At 36.1% G+C, this 16,678-nt stretch overlaps 1 pseudogene; it reads right to left on the reverse strand.

Moving 5' to 3' along the window:
- Positions 1 to 444: 444 nt before the first annotated feature.
- Positions 445 to 13,424, reverse strand: LOC123383988 (annotated as a pseudogene).
- Positions 13,425 to 16,678: the final 3,254 nt, after the last annotated feature.

The raw sequence follows: 16,678 nt of genomic DNA on the forward strand, positions 1-16,678 counted from the left end.
TTGCTAAGAGTGTAGATCTCAGAAGTTCTCACCACATACAAACACACAAAAATGGTAACTATTAGGTGGTGGATGTCTTAACTAACCTTATTATGGCAATCCTTTCACAGTATTCTAGTATCAAATCATCCCATTATACACCTTAAACCAATCCAATGGTACATGTCAATTATATCCCAATAAAGCTGTAGAAAAAGAAAAGAAAAATATTTTATTTCATTTTCATTTATTCCTTTCCCACTGTTCTTTTTTTTCTTTACATATATCTGTGTTTCTGACTTAATTTTACTTCTCTCTGAATTAACTTCTTTGAGTAGATTTTACAGGGCAGGTCAGCTAGTGATAAATTAATTCTCTGCTTTTTTTTTTGTCTGAGAATCTATTTTTCCTTCACTTTGGGGATAATTTTTCCAAGTGCAGATTTATAAACTGATTTTTTTTCTTTTAACACTTAAAATATTTTGCTTCGCTGTCCTCATGCTTGTACGTTTTCAGAGAAGTCTGCTGTAATTCTTCAAGTTGTTTTCCTGTAGGTAATCCCTCCACCCCTACTTCTTTTAAAGTGGCCCCATAGTCTTTGGTGTTCTGTTGTTTGAAGAGGATATACCTCATGTTTTGCTTTTGGTGGGTATTTTTGCTGTTTCTCTGCTGGGTGTTCTCTGGTTTTCCTGTATCTGTGGTTTGATGAGCATCATTAATTTTAGAAAGCTCTTAGCCATTGCTGATTCAAATATTTCTTCTGCTCTGTATATTCTGTCTTCTCTTTCTGGTTTTCCAAATGTTTATATATTAGGTCTTTTGAAATTGCCCTCAAAGTTCTTGGGTTTTTTTTTCAGGATTTGTTTTTTCTATATTTCCATTTCACTTTTGGAAATTTTTATTGCTATGTATTTAAGCTCACTAATTCTTTCCTTAGCCAATTCAAGTTTATTGATGAGCCCATTAAAGATTTCTTTATTTCTGTATCATGTTTAAAAAAATTTGGTTTCAGCATTTTCTTTTGATTCTAAATTCAAATTCCCATGCCTCTGCTTACAGAATCCATCTGTTATTGTATATGTATCTGTTTTTTTCCATAAGATCCTTTTAACACATTTATTATAATTATTTTATATTCTTTGTTGGTGACTCCCACATTTTGTCATATCTGAATCTGGCCATGATGTTTGCTTTTTTTCCCCATGGTCCATGTTTTTTCTCTTAGTGTGTTTTTCATTTTTTTGGTTTAAATTTGGACTTGTTGTTTTGGGTAATAGGAACTGAGATAAATGAGTCTCTAGTGTGAGGATTTATGTTAATACGGGTAGGTGTTACACTGTATTTTAATTTTGTTGTTGTTGTAGTTGCAAGATATTCTAAATTCCTCTAGTGTCCTTGGTTTTGTCTCTTCATAACTTTGGGCATTTTTAAGTTCTCCTTTCCAGAGAGCATTTGCACTTTGCAGGTTTTTCAGCTATAATCCACTCTGATTTAGTATAGTCTCCTGGTATGGTGATAAGGCATAGCGGGGAAGAAGTATTTAATAATCTTATTATTGAATCTCAGCCTTTTAGTGAGCCCATGTCTCTGGTCTGTGACTTTCACATGTCTTTCCTTGTATTAATTTCCAAGTAATGATACCTGGCTTGAGAAGCCCCCTCTCCCCCCCCATCACCTTTTTCATACAATGCTTATATAGGTAGTTATACTGCCTCTACACAATCCAGTTCATGTCACATAAAGCAATAAATAATAATAGGGAGCACTTTTATAATTTTTACTCTGTGTCAGGGACTAGTCTTAGCCCCTTATATATTTTAACCTAATTGTTCCCCATAAATAAATTATGAAGGGGTACTATAATTATCTGCATTTTGCAGTTGAGGAAACCAAGAGACATGTTAAATGATTTGCCCAGGGTCAGTCGCTAATAAGTGGCAGATCAGGAGCTTGTCATTGAGAAGACTACATCTTGAGTAATTGGAGACTTGGATGGATGGATGGATGTTGGATAAATGAGCCTTTGTTTTGCCAGATAAAAGCATGATTTTAGCTTGTTAGTTATTACTTTCTTTTGCTCTCATGAAAGGGCATAAAAAGCATAGCGTTTCTACAACCACTTAGTATATTGTTTAGCAGTTATTTCTGTGGTTGCTACCTGACAGCAAGTCAATACTTGTTACTTGTGAATGTTTTCATTTCTTTAGTGATCCCCAAATTTATATTCCTCCTGCACCAATCATTGAAGTGTAATCGAGTCTTCACCAGTAAATGAATTAGGTAGGTGAATCTGTAAATGTTTCTGATGAAATTAGGTTTCATTTTCTGTGGAGTCTGGTGGAAAAAATTAGGCATTTCATTCAATGAGTTATGAGGACACAGTCTGAGCTTCATTGATTTATTTACCTTTATTCCTTTAGTGTGGACTTTGGAAATGTAGTTATAACTATTATACTTCCAATAAAATAGGAAACTGAATTTTCACTACTGGAATGTTGGCATATATTTGGGTTAGTTTCTTTTTAAATGTTCCCTATATTTTATATTTAAAATTGATTAAAATAACCTGTTTTATACATTTATCAACATGATCAAATATATCCTATGCTTTAGGCTAGAAGTTTGGGAAGTTTGGCTGCCAACATTTCATCCTGTTCATACCATATTGGCCAACATTATATAAAGCCTAACATTCGCTGGAATTTTAGCAAGTAAAAAGAACCAGGATACAAAAGGTATCTTCTGTAAGCTTAATCTGTAAATTTACCAGATATATTTATTTTCTTTAAGCTCCTGAATAAAGCTTGGATATGAGAATTATGATCCTTTAAAAATGTATTTTTATGAAGATAGTCAATTTGGTCAAACAGTTGGGCCCACTGGCCAGCTAACATGAAGAAACATTTTTAGGTAAATATGATGGAATGTAATATCACAGGGAATCTACTCTGTGACTCAAACATATAGAATACATAGCTGGATAAATTAAATGCATAGCTAAACTGGAAATCAAGAATGGAAGAAGCCACAGGCATTTGAAAAGAATCAGAAAAGCAAAGAACACTGAATAGACACCTAGCCAAGATGTCCATAGGGAAAACTAAGGAATATGGGGCTCTACTCCTGATATACTAATAATCCTGACCCCTGATTCGAAAAGTATAGGAAGTAGGAGTTGAGTTGCCATGAGAAGGCCAGGAACCACACAGGCATATATTGTGAATTGTAACCCAGAAAAATTCCACCCCGGTTGCCACAGGAAAATAGCAAAGGGATTTTCTGTCTGCTATCTGTCTGAATAATATCCTCCCAATTTCATCCTTGTAAACCTTTGTTCTACTTGAAAGGTGAATAAAGGGGACCTTCTCCTGCCACAAGGCCTTTGAATCTATTGTTTCCTCTGCTTTGGATGTTCTTCCAGGGAGCCATGTGTCTCATCACTTTTCTTTGATCGGGTCATTGGTCAAAGATCATTTTGCTAGAATGGCCTTTCCTAAACTGCCTGTCCCCTTTACCTTTCTTTAGATTTCACCATAACACTTATCATCTAAAAGATGACAAATTGATTTGTTTACTATCAATCTTTGTCTAGTAGAATTAAATGCTATGCTTACAGGGACATGTTTAACCTCTTACTACATAGAAAATCATCTGGCATGCAGAAGATGCTCAGTAGTGGTTGTTATTAAGAATGTGAGGAAGGAAAGGGAAGGTAAGGAAAGGGAAGAAAGCAAGCAATAAAGCAATACAAACAGGTAAAGTAAATAAAAGTTTGCCTCTCTAAAAATAAAGGAGACATAGTTTGGGATTTATTGCTCACCGAGTTACCAAGCTGTTCTCATTTTTTAAAAAGTTGCAAATATTATGAAGTCATCAGTGATATTGTGTGAGGAAACAGATGTGCATTTGATATTACAAAGAGTTAAGACTCAATGTGTTTAAAATGCCAATTTAATAATCATCGGTGCATTATTACCCTCTAATCAAAGATCTAGTTTATGGCAGGAACCATTCTTCTCGATCCTGCTTGAGTTTAAGAAATTTGTCCTCAAGATTGTGCTACTACAGAAGTAGCAAAGAATTTATACCCACATTTCTTTCTCAGTTCATAATCTCTCTTCATGTTTCCTGTATTCTACTCATCTTCACCAATAGATACAATTCTTATAAACTTTATTATATGTCTGATGTCAAGTGGATTTTAAGATCAAAGTAGGCAGATGTGACCCAATGGCCATGTCTAGTCAGTAGAACTCTCCATGGGACAAATGTCTCCATATGGGACAAATACCAAATTTCTAAATCCTTCAGTGCCTTTTCATGATTTTGGTGTATAACTTTATGCCATTCAGGTTAGAAATGCTGACTTCCTATCTAAAAGCTTTAATTTCCCACAATATAAGATGTAAACCTTCATCTGAGTCTTGAAAGGTGTATAATACTGTGCCTTCTTTGGATCGATCCTGAAGGGAAATATAAAAATCATGACTTTTTTCATGTTACCTACTGATTTTTAAACACTATCCATAAGAATTGCCCTTGGTTATGAATATTTGAAATCTATAGGGCAAACATGAATGACAGTAAAGAGAAAATAGGGTCAAAATGGGCAAAGATTTGTCAGACTGAAGGAGAAGATGTTTTAAGAAAGGTGAAAAAGAAGTTTCTTTGAGAGACCTACAAATGAAATCTAGCATTCTTAAACATTTTATTTATTAACTTGGTTCAGTATCATGAATATTGGATTTGATTCTTTGAGAGGGCCTCTCTTTACATTCCTGTCTTGAATCCAGAAGATGAGCTTAAAGTATAGTGTGGTTACTTAAACATCATTATAGGCTTCATATTGTTTTAATGATTCATTCTTTCAGTAAGCATTTATTGTTCATGACTACATGCATAAGCATTTAAGCTGCGGTTGAAATCTATCCCGTTTAATGAATTGATTCAGTATACTACTATTGTGATCCACGTTTATCAGCTTGGGGTCAGAACATCTGGGTAGGCAGAGTTAACAACTGGGAAAGTTAAGACATTCCTCTTCCTTTGCTCTTTATAATAATTCATAGGAGAAATAATGTAGTCATCTCAGTAACTTTTGTTTGTGTGTGGAAGTGGGAGTTGGGGAATGGTGGATAATAGTGACCATACCCAGATCATCCTCCAGTGTGAAAGAAGCAGGAACAGAACTGAAAGGAAAGCAGAAAGAAGCTCTGTTTCTTTAACCTCCCAGAAGAGTGTGTGATTGGCTAAAAATTTAATTCATTGGCTTACTATAATTACAATTCAAACCAATCTATAAAAACTGGCCACATTTTAATGATGATGGAGCTCTAAAATTATTCTTCTTTAAGAAGACATCATACCTATAACACATGCTTCTTTGTTAAAATGCTTCTTTGTTATTATCTTAGCCAAAAGTCACACTTGGACACATTTTCTTCCTTTATATTGAGCAACATATGATGGAATGAACCCTTTAAAAGATTCCTTCTGGGCATAATTTAAGACAGAGTTTGTAGGACATGTGGGTGGCTCAGTAAGTTGAGTGTCTGTCTCTTGATTTCTGCCCAGGTCATGATCCCAGGATCATAGGATTGAGTCCCGGGTTAGTCTCCACACTAAGTGTGAAGCCAACTTGGGATTCTCTCTCTTTCACCCTCTGCCCCTCTCCTCTGCTCATGCTGGATGCAGATTGTCCATGACTAGCATGGTGATTCAACAGTGTTATTAGGGGCCTGTCCTACTCCTGAGTTTAATTTTCTTCATGTTTAGTGTATGGCTTCCATTTCTGAGGTTTTTCTATGGCCCAATGTAGCTTCTGATGCTCTAGGCAACATATTTATGTCCTGAGCAGCATAAAGGATAAAGATGGAAAGAGAACATGTCAGATACCTCAAGGGGGATACCTCAGGGGAGTCCACATTCTCAGCATCCCCACTCATATACCAGTAGTATGTAAGAAATTAGTAACGTGGACATACCTAGTGGGAGGCTAAGAAATTGATCTTGGCTAAAGATCGCTCCTGAACAAACGGTAGGATTCTTTTCTGAAAGAAGAGGTAAATGGATACCTGGTATGCAACTTAGAGGGTCTGTCACGGAAAGTGGGATGACCACAAGGTATCACATGTGTGCAGGGCTTGCAGTAGCTGGCAGAACATTGAGAGGTCCTTATGTAAATCAGGACCAAAAAGGTCATGATTCTTTTACGTCAGACATCAGGAATTCTGTATGAGAAAGGTATACCATTAATAAATAGGGAGGCAGTGGGCTATCATTAAAATCCAATTGGGGATTAAAACAGACTTCTTTTCTGCATTGATGATTTTATATTCTTCATCCTTAAGGAAAATATAATTTCTTTCTTTTTTAAAAAATGTTCATTCACTTTAGAGAGACAAAGTGCATGCACGTGCAAGTGGGGAAGGGTCAGAGAGAGGTGAGTACAGAGGATCTGAAGCAGGCTCTGTGCTGAGAGTAGAGAGCCCGATGTGAGGCTTGAACTCACAAAGAACATGAGATCATAACCTGAGCTGGACTCAGACACTTAGTCTGCTGAGTCACACAGGTTCCCCAGAAAAATATAATTTTTACATGGTTAAGAACTGAAGACTTTTAGAAGATTGACCAGTAAAGATTGAGAATAAAAAGAAGTTTAGCTACAGAGTTTTAAAAAAAATGCTCATTTCTGGGGCGCCTGGGTGGCTCAGTCGGTTGAGCGTCCGACTTCAGCTCAGATCACGATCTTGCAGTCTGTGGGTTTGAGTCCCGCATCGGGCTCTGGGCTGATGGCCCAGAGCCTGGAGCCTGCTTCCGATTCTGTGCCTCCCTCTCTCTCTGCCCCTGCCCCGTTCATGCTCTGTCTCTGTCTCAAAAATAAATAAATGTTAAAAAAAATTTTAAAAAAATACTCATTTCTTCTATTTCTTTGATACAGTGGTCAATGAGTCAATGATATGTCCTGTCAAATCTAGTTATTTAATTCTCATGACAGTGAGTTTCTGTTTGTTTGTTTCTTTGTTTATTTATTGTGTCCAGAGTTTATAATACAAGGACCAGAGCTTTCTCCCCAACTCAGGTTTATAAATTTTTCAATTGGCTTGTGAGGTCAGTAGGGATACTTTTTTTTTTTGTCTAATTTGGTTTCTGGGAAGACTTTATTCAGGTCCTCAATGCTCATCTGTTCACATGGAATTATGTTCTTCATCTTCTCCAGCTCTTTTTCATATTCCTCATTCCTGGCTTTTGAGGGAGACAAAAACTCAGCACATCTTTTCACATCTTCTTTTTCTTCAGCATCTACCTGGACAGTATATTTACCTCTGGGCATTAAACTTCTCAAAGTCATCTACCAAGCCAGACTTCACCACATTGACCTTGTAGTAAGCCCAGTAAAGGGCTTATAGCAGGTGGATTCTAGGGGAGAGTAGCCAACCTAGATGGAGGTGAGGGTCTCATTCCAGGATTTCAGGGAGTTAGCAATGGCCTTTTGGTTTCCAGTTATGGTCTCCCCAAAAGCTACCCAGTCAATGACTTTTAGAGCAAGTTTTTGCCCAGCTATCTTGAGATCTTTCACCTACCCTGGCAGCCCCATGAGTTTCTTATTTTAAGGAGCAATAGTTAAAAATGTGACTCATATCATTTGAGGAACTTAATCCTGGATTTAATAATGCTGGTGCTGAGCCTGCTCTAGAGATTCGGAGACAGTCTAGCTGTGATGTGGTCTAGGACTTTCTAGTTAGCAAAACCTCAAGGTGGCTCCATCCTGTCTAGAAAGTTTTCTGTTCTTGGTTATTGGATTTTTTGAAGGGAGAGAGAATAGGTCATTGTGGTAGAGAGTAGGCACAGAAGAGAAGAAAGCAATATTGGAAAATTTTCATCAGAGAGATACTGTAATTAGTTTTCCTCAAAGGAGCATGAACCCAGTAATAGCCTGACCAACTTCAAACCACAAACCTTAGTAAACACCTGTTACTTAATTATAAATTTTTACTATTTAAGCTTTCTTTTTGCCTCACTTTCCTCATTTATTAAAAAGCTTATTCAGTTGCATGAGTTTTAAAATATTTTGTATCAGTGAAGTGGTAAAAAGTAAAAGTTACCCATTAAAATAAAAGTATTTGGAATTGGCTGATTTTCTTGTCTTACATACTTCTTTGATTTTTCTTATTATTTGCCAACCAGTGTTTTCTAATTTTGGACTTACTGAAGAAAGTCAATAATTTTCTGTGACTTACTGATGGATCTTTTGTAATTACTGACATATTCAGTCACTGTGAACAATCATTAATTTAATGTTCTCATCATTCCTTATCTAGCCTATTCTACATATTTGATTATTGTTTCCCCTGAGCTCCTCCCCATAGCATATAACATATCCTCAAAGGAATGTAAGCCACATGAAGGTGGCATTTTATATCCATGCAATGCCTTTCCCTTACATATTATAATATCTTGTCATTTTGGAAAATAAAGTAAAAATGTATCTTAAATGTAGCTGAATTTCAGGGCACCTGGGTGGCCCAGTCAGTTGAGCATCAGACTTCAGCTCAGGTCATGATCTCACGAGGCTTGTGGGTTAGAGTCCCACATCTGGCTCACAGCTGTCAGCCAGGAGCCTGCTTTGGATCCTCTGTCCCTTTCTCTCTCTGCCCCTCCCCCACTCATTCTCTCTCTCTCTCTCTCTCTCTCTCTCTCTCTCTCTCTCTCTCTCTCACACACACACACACACACACACACACACACACACACACTTTCTCTCTCTCTCTCAATAATAATAAACATTAAAAATATTTAAAAATGTAATTGAATATTATTTTTGCAGTAAGCTAAGTAATAATTTTTAGCTATTCTTCACAGTGGCCTTATAGGCTGGCTGCTATTTATTTAAGGTTATCTTTCCCCTAGAGAGGATATTACAAAGGGAAGGGCAGATTCTTAAGTTAAAATTGTGTTTCCTGATCAAAAGCACAGGATTTATATGGTTGCTTTACTAAAATTATTGTTGCTGCTTTTTATTTCACTCCTAGGTTATTTGGTAAATAGAAACTAAACTTTCTTGTCAATTTATACTTACAATAATTTCAGAAGCTGTTGAGGTTGAAAGCATGAGCTATATTCCTCTGAATCCAGCAATATGAATTTTTAGTAGAAAGAGAGTAAACAAATTCAAAGAACACATGAACTGTTATTAAAGGTTCCTGTTATCATAGAATTAAAAGTTGTTAGTTGTAGATTAGCAATGTGGGTTATTTTTAAAAACAACTTTACTCTTAATCAAATAAATCCATAATTATAGAATTAATAAATTTATGTTTATAAAATAAGTTGCCTCAGCTTATTGATCAGCTTACAGAATCGTTTTAGAATGTTCACAGGGAAACAATTAGCTTTCCCTTCCCAAAATATATATTCCTTTCTCTCAAAATGTCTTGAGAAGAACATTCCAACTTCTAAAATTTCCATAATTGCTCTTGTCTGTATCTTCTAGTTTACTTTTTTCTAATGACTATATGACTTAGAGAAACTTCATTTCTATAATTCTTAAAATTTCATCAAAACACTTTCCTGAGCTATTCAGGTAAAACAAAAATATATATTTTCTGACTAATTCAAACAATTATTCTAATATTCACTTCATTTTGTGTATACCTACCCTTTTCCTATACATTTTAGACTAAATTTGTTTGATTCTACTCCCTGCTAGTTACAGTTGAGTCTTGAACAAAAGGAGTTTGGACTACGTGGGCCCACTTACATGCAGATGTTTTACAGTACCCTACTGTATGTGTATTTTGTTGATGATTTTCTTAACAAGACTTTTTTTTCAAGCTTCCTTTATTCTAAGAATACAGTATATAATACATACAACATACCAAGTATGTGTTAATTGGCTGCTTATGTTATCTTTAAGGCTTCTAGTCAGCAGTAGGCTACTAGTAGTTAAGTTTTGAGGGAGTCAAAAATTATATGTGAATTTTTGACTGCATGGCCCCTAATTGCCCCTAATCCCATGTTGTTCTAGGATCAATTGTATTTTCAACTTTTACAACATTAGCCAAGATTTAAGAAAGTGTAGGAAGAAAGAATGTATCTAATCAGTAACCTGAAAGTATAGCTAATGAATATGATCACTACATAAATAGCTGTCAAAACATGGATATTTTTTAAAATGAACGGAGGTGCTAACCAGGCCAGACACAAGGATAACTGTTCAAAATAACTGAGGCTGTCCTGGGAAAACTGAGGCAAATGTTCATACTGGTGATAAATAATTCACCACAAGAACTAGCTAAAATTCCCCATATTCTGTAAATTTATTGCAACATGCACTAGCTAAGATTTCCCATATTCTGATGCATATATTTTTACTTTTGGGGAGGAAACTTTTGACATTTTCATTCAACTGCATTTAGTTCTGGGATGGGAGTGAGGTGCTGAGGCTCAGCACTGAAGGAAACACATCCCACCATGTTGGTTCTCAAAGCATGCATATCAAGCTTTCCTGTTAAATAGAGGTATTACCATTTTATGGTATCTCCAATGTTTTAGGATGTAGTACAGATAAACTGTAATTAAGCTGTCATATTTAGGTACAACTGTGTAGTAAAACTGCTTTTAAAACAACATAATTTAAAGGAAAATCTATGCTTTCAAATGCCTAGTGCTTTTTTAACTTTTAGAGCTTATCTTAGGAGAACTAGTAAAGTGTAGGAGCATCTTTAAAGAGCAAACAAGTATTAGATGAATGAAGTCATTAATCTGTGGAAATCTCTTTGAAAGACAGAATGTTTAGCATAGCAAGTGGTTAAACAGTGATCGAAATGTAAAAGACAGAAACTAGAAAAAACAATAACACTATTACAGTTAAGGTTGCTTAAAATCAGTTTAAAGTGATTTAGAATATCTATTCCTTCTCTTCCTCAGAATAACTTCATATAATATTCTGCACGGTTCCTGATTTGTACTCTGAATTGGCAGGAACAATCATTTCCAGATAGATCTGTGTTTACCAGTGGTAATGAACACATCTATTCAAATTCTCCTTCTAAGTGGAGAATTCACCTGGGTGGCTCAGTTAAGCATCTGACTCTTGGTTTCGGCTCAGGTTGTGATCTCATAGTTCTTGAGTTCAAACTCCGCGGTGGGCTCTGTGCTGATATGCAGAGCCTGCTTGGGATTCTCTCTCCCTCTCTCTGCCCCTCCCCCCTCACACCCCCCCCCAAAATAAATAAATAAACATTAAAAGAAATTCTCCTTCCACATTTGATTAGAAATACTGGTGTTGCCTCAGTAATAGAAGTTTATTATAAAAAAATTACCAGTTGTTGAACTGAGTAGTACCCACAGCAATACCATGTGTTGTTGTGGAGACGTCCGTTTTGGTACTAGATCTTTTACTGCTTGACAGTGATTACTTATGTAAATAACTTTTCCTCTTTGGACTTAACCATGTGTGTGAACAGGTTGGAATTAGCCTCAAATGTCTTCTACCTTGAATGTTTGGTGAGTGGTTTTTTTTTTTAACATTTATTTATTTTTGAGAGATGGGGAGAGACAGAACGCGAGCAGGGGAGGGCAGAGGGAGAAGGTGACACAGAATCCAAAGCCGGCTTCAGGCTCTCAGCTGTCAGCATGGAGCCTGATGCGGGGCTCAAACTCACAAACCGTGATATCATGACCTAAGCCAAGTTGGACACTCAACTGACTGAGCCACCCAGGTGCCCCTTGGTGAGTGTTTTACTTTAATATTATAATAGAATTTCTCAACTTCTTTCTCTCATTATCGTATATTTTCCATGTTCCTTCTATTGTAGGGTTTTCTAATTTTCCTTTCCTTTCCTTTGGAGAGAAGCTTCTGAAGGAATAGGTTCATGCATTTTTCCACATTTATAACTCTGATTCACTAATACCTCAACTTTTTGATATGGCTTTTCTCTTACCATTTAACAGATTAATTATTATTTTTTAGGTCACCAAAGACATTTCTGTGACTAACCCAAGATGAGCATAGGAATTCTTATCTCATGTAACATCTCTGCAGGATGTGACCTTTTGGGGCACTTTTGCCATTTTGAAGTTCTCTCCATCATGGTATTTCATGACATTTCTTTTTACTTTTTGTTTCCTTAACTTCTCTAGCCACTCTGTTTTTTTTTCCTTTCTTTACCCTCTTCTTTAATATTGGTATTTCATGAACCCTTGTTCAACTTTTCTTTAATTCTACTTAAACCTATAAAAATTTATCTATATCCATAAGTTCAATTTCCACTTATTATGTACATAAATCTCTCTCATTAGACCAAATCTTTTTTAGGTTCTGCTTTACTACATACCTAACATTCATCTGAATATCCAACAGATACCTCAGGTTCAACAACTGTAAAAAAATAAACAAAACCAGTTTAGCATTCTAATACAAATGTATTCCTCCCAGAGTATCCCTTATCGCTACATATACTAGTTGCCCAAGTCTCAACCTTTTATCAGTTTTATCTACTTAAAAAATTATCAAACTCTTCTTTCCTCTTCATATTCATTACAAATGACTGTGGGTTAGCCTTATTATTCTTTGCATTTATGTATTAATAATACAATAGCCTACTGGCTAGTCTCTTGTTCTTCACCCCCAACCACTGTCTAAAATTTTGGCATAGATACAGCTTTCTGAAACAGTGAATTTGTTCTAGTTCTTGTCTGCTTGGAACCCTTCAATGTGTTTTCATGGCTCTTAAGGTAAAGCCAGAATTACTTGGGGCAGTGGATTCAGCAGCCGACTTCAGCTCAAGTCATGATCTCATGGTTCATGAGTTTGAGCTCTGCATCAGGCTCTGTGCTGATGGCTCAGAAACTGGAGCCTACTTTGGATTCTGTGTCTCCCTCTCCGTCCCTCCCCTGCTCATGCTCTGTCTTTTTCTCTCTCAAAAATAAACATTAAAAATTTATTTTTAGAAAAAAAAGATAAAGCCAGAATTACTTAACATGGAATAAGAAACCTTCCTGAGTTGGCTCCTGTCCATCCAGTCTCATCCTGCTATATAGCACTCTATAATTATTTATATATTTATTTCTTCCCTTGAATTATGTGTCCCTTGATGGTGAGGACTGTGAAATATCTCATGAGCTCAAACTCATGGAAGTGTGTCCCACATTTGAAATATGTTCAGATGGTATTAATTATTTAATTAAAAGATTATCAAGTTTAATAAAAGTAAAATAGGATTAATATGTTTTCAAAGTTATACAGAGTTAATACCTACATCGAATAATTAGAAACCTAAATTCTAATCTTCAATCTCTTATTAATTAGTTGTGTAACTTTCACCAAGTCACATAACTTTCCTGGCCCTCAGTTTCTTACCTGGAAAGTGATTCTGTAGTGTTAAATGATTTCTTAAGCCTCTTCTAGTTCTGACTTTCTGTACAACCTGGTACTGTTCCATGGTCATAATTTAATGAGACACATTAACTTTTCTGGCCTCTAAGGAACAATTTCCTTAACACTCAAATATAGTGTTCCACCCTAGTTTCTGTCCTATATCTAAGTATGTTTTGCCCAAGGGAAAACAGGCTCAGAGTGCTGTGATGGTGGAGAACAGTTTCTCATTTCCATTGGTTTTATATAAAGGGGAGAAAATGGTGTCATAACTCCAGTGGATTTATTTCCTGCTAACTTTAAAAGCTACGAAATGCTTGAAAATATATCCTCAATGTCATTGATTAGAACGTCCTGTGGAGACAAATTAATTTTCTCTAAATGACATTTGAAAACTTGCTAAGGGCAAAGAACAGGAGAATATGGCTATCCGATGAGTCATTTCATAATTTCAGGATGAAGTTGACTACCTTGTATGATAAGTTTTTGTGGAGCAAACAGGACAAGGTGAGTTTTACCCAGCTATGAGCAAAGTACCTATTACTAATTTAGAAAAGGGAGGGATAACAGTCTGGAAAATTATAGGCACATTTAAATAACTAAATGTGCTATAAAGATATATGCCAAGATTTTGGTGACAAGACTTAGAAGAGTTATGGGTAAATTAATACACAGGGACCAAGTTGGATTTATGAGGCATGAAATAATTACAGACAGTATGAAGAAGAGTTTTATGTTAATGCAAATTGATAGTGATACTGAGACTCTGGTGTTTGCAAATTCTGTTAATATCCTGGAAGTGTGTAATAGAATGGAATAGAAATAGCTAAGCTAATATTAAATCATGTAAGTTTATAAGTCTTGTTTTTTTGAAGAAGATATTATTGTAGCAAAAAAGGTTGTATATTTATGGTGCTAAATACCCAACATAGAAGACGTAGATAATGGAATGCTACCTAATTGGAAAGACATAGGTATATGATTGAGGTAACAGTTCTTTTTTTTTTCTTCTTCTTCTTCTTCTTGTAGACTGGCTACATGTTGAAAGTCATTTTTAAGTAGCTCCTACTTGTTTTACTCTTTTTCTTATTTTAACTTTTGTGATTAAAGAATGGCTTAAGTCACCAGTATGACACATTTTAAATAATACATTCTCAGTCATGGGGATTTGAACTAATTTAGGAGTTGCAAATTTAAAATGCTGATGATAGTGTATTCTTACCAAGTCTACAGAATATTTGAGTGAGATGCATGTAATCCTTTTGACTGAAAATATTAACATTTAAAATTTCACAGAACTAAAAACAATGTTTCAAACATGTCCATTACTGGTAGAGTAGTAGTTTAGACACTCAGAAGAGCTCTCCTGCAAAACAACTAAATCTTGCATTACAAACACATTGCTGAGTTTCAAGAAATAAAGGAAATCTTCAGGGGCCCAAGCAAGCAAAGAGCAAAGCTGTAAGTTGAAACCTTACCAGGAAGCAGTGAAGAATAAGTAATGGGAAAGCTGAGTTGGTCCAAGGTATAAATAAATACCCAGGCTAACCCTGTGATTAAATGCTGTTATGAGGATGTATCATAGTGTGCAGGAGCCTAACCAGGAGGGGTAAAGAAGCCCCAAGTAGGTACCAGAACTTGTTGATAACAGCAGAAGCAAACAAATCCTTTTTTGTTTGAAGTGTCATACTTTTAGGGCCTTATGATTCCCACAGAGTAAGGTCAAGAAAAGAAATGCTTATAATCAGAGACCACAAAACACAGAAGGAAAGAAGACCCAAGGGTAAGTATCAGCGTCAAGAAGAAATATTTCAGATGCTTTTTAAAAAGTTTTTGTTTTTAAAGGGCACTTAAGGGGTGGCTCAGTCAATTGAGTGTCTGACTCCTGATTTTGACTCAGGTCATGATCCCAGGGTCATGGGATTGAGCCCCATGTCAGGCTCTGTGGTGAGTGTGGAGCCTGCTTAGGATTCTTTCTCTCTCTCTCTCTCTCTCTCTCTCTCTCTCTCTCTCTCTCTCTCTCTCTCATTCTCTCTCTTCTCTCTCTCTCTCTCTCTCTCTCTCTCTCTCTCTCTCTCTCTCTCAGTGCCTGGGTGGCTCAGTCAGTTAAGCGTTCAACTTCAGCTCAGGTCATGATCTCACGGTTCGTGCGTTCAAGCCCCACATTGGGCTCTGTGCTGACAGCCCAGAGTTTGGACCCTGCTTTGAATTCTGTGTCTCCCTCTCTCTCTGCCCCTTCCCCTGCTCACTCTCTCTCTCTCCCTCTCTCTCCCTCTTTCTCTCTCTCTCTCTCTCTCTCTCTCTCTCTCTCTCTCTCTCACACACACACACACACACACACATACACAAATAAACATTAAAAAAAAAAGATTCTCTCCTTTTCTCCATCTACCCCTCTCCCCATTTGTGGTCTCTGTGTGTCTGTCTTTAAAATAAAAAAAAATTAATGTTTTTTAAAAGTATAATTGATATTCTTAAACAAGGAGAGAAAATGGAATTATATAAAATGCTCAGTTAAAACCGCAAAAGGCAGAAAAACTGTGGAAGACAAAAGTAAGAAAATGGGCAAGAAGAAAAAAAAGTAACAAATATGGTGTATATCAATCCACCTCTATCAATAATCATTTTAAACATCAATAGTCTATGCACCAATTAAAAACAGAGATAGTCATGCTGATCAAAGAATAGGATCCCAGTATATATTGTCTGTAAGAATCTCAATTTTATTAAAAGGAGATCTTTGAATAATAATAGTAAAGGGATGCTGAAAGATATACCACACTAACACTAATCAAAAGAGTGAACATCTGTATTAATTTCAGCCAGAAGAGACTTCAGAGCAAGGACAGGTATCAGTGATAAAGAGGGAATTGCATAATTATAAAGAAGTTAGTGCTCCAAGAAGACATGATGATCCTTAATAAGTACATGTCTAATAATAGAACATCAAAATATGTGAAACAAAAACTGATAGAACTACACAGGGAAGTAGATGAATCTACTATTATAATTGAAGACTTCAATGCTCCTCCATCAGAAGTGGACAGATCCAGCCGCAGAAAATTAGTATGGACATAGTTGAACTCAACAGTGCCATCAGTTAACTGGATATAATTGACATCTATTGAGAATTCATCAAACAATAGCAGAATACACATTCTGTCCATACTCACATGGGACATTTACCAAGATAGACTATGTTCTGGGCCATAGATCACGCCTTAAAAATTTTAAAGGGCTGAAAGTTCTAAGCTTCTAATCCTAGCTTAGTCTTTTAGTGACTGGCCCTCATTCAGGACTATTGCCTCACCAACCATTGCC

Source organism: Felis catus, chromosome A2, assembly GCF_018350175.1.
Source record: "Felis catus isolate Fca126 chromosome A2, F.catus_Fca126_mat1.0, whole genome shotgun sequence".
In the NCBI taxonomy this organism is placed as follows: Eukaryota; Metazoa; Chordata; class Mammalia; order Carnivora; family Felidae; genus Felis; species Felis catus.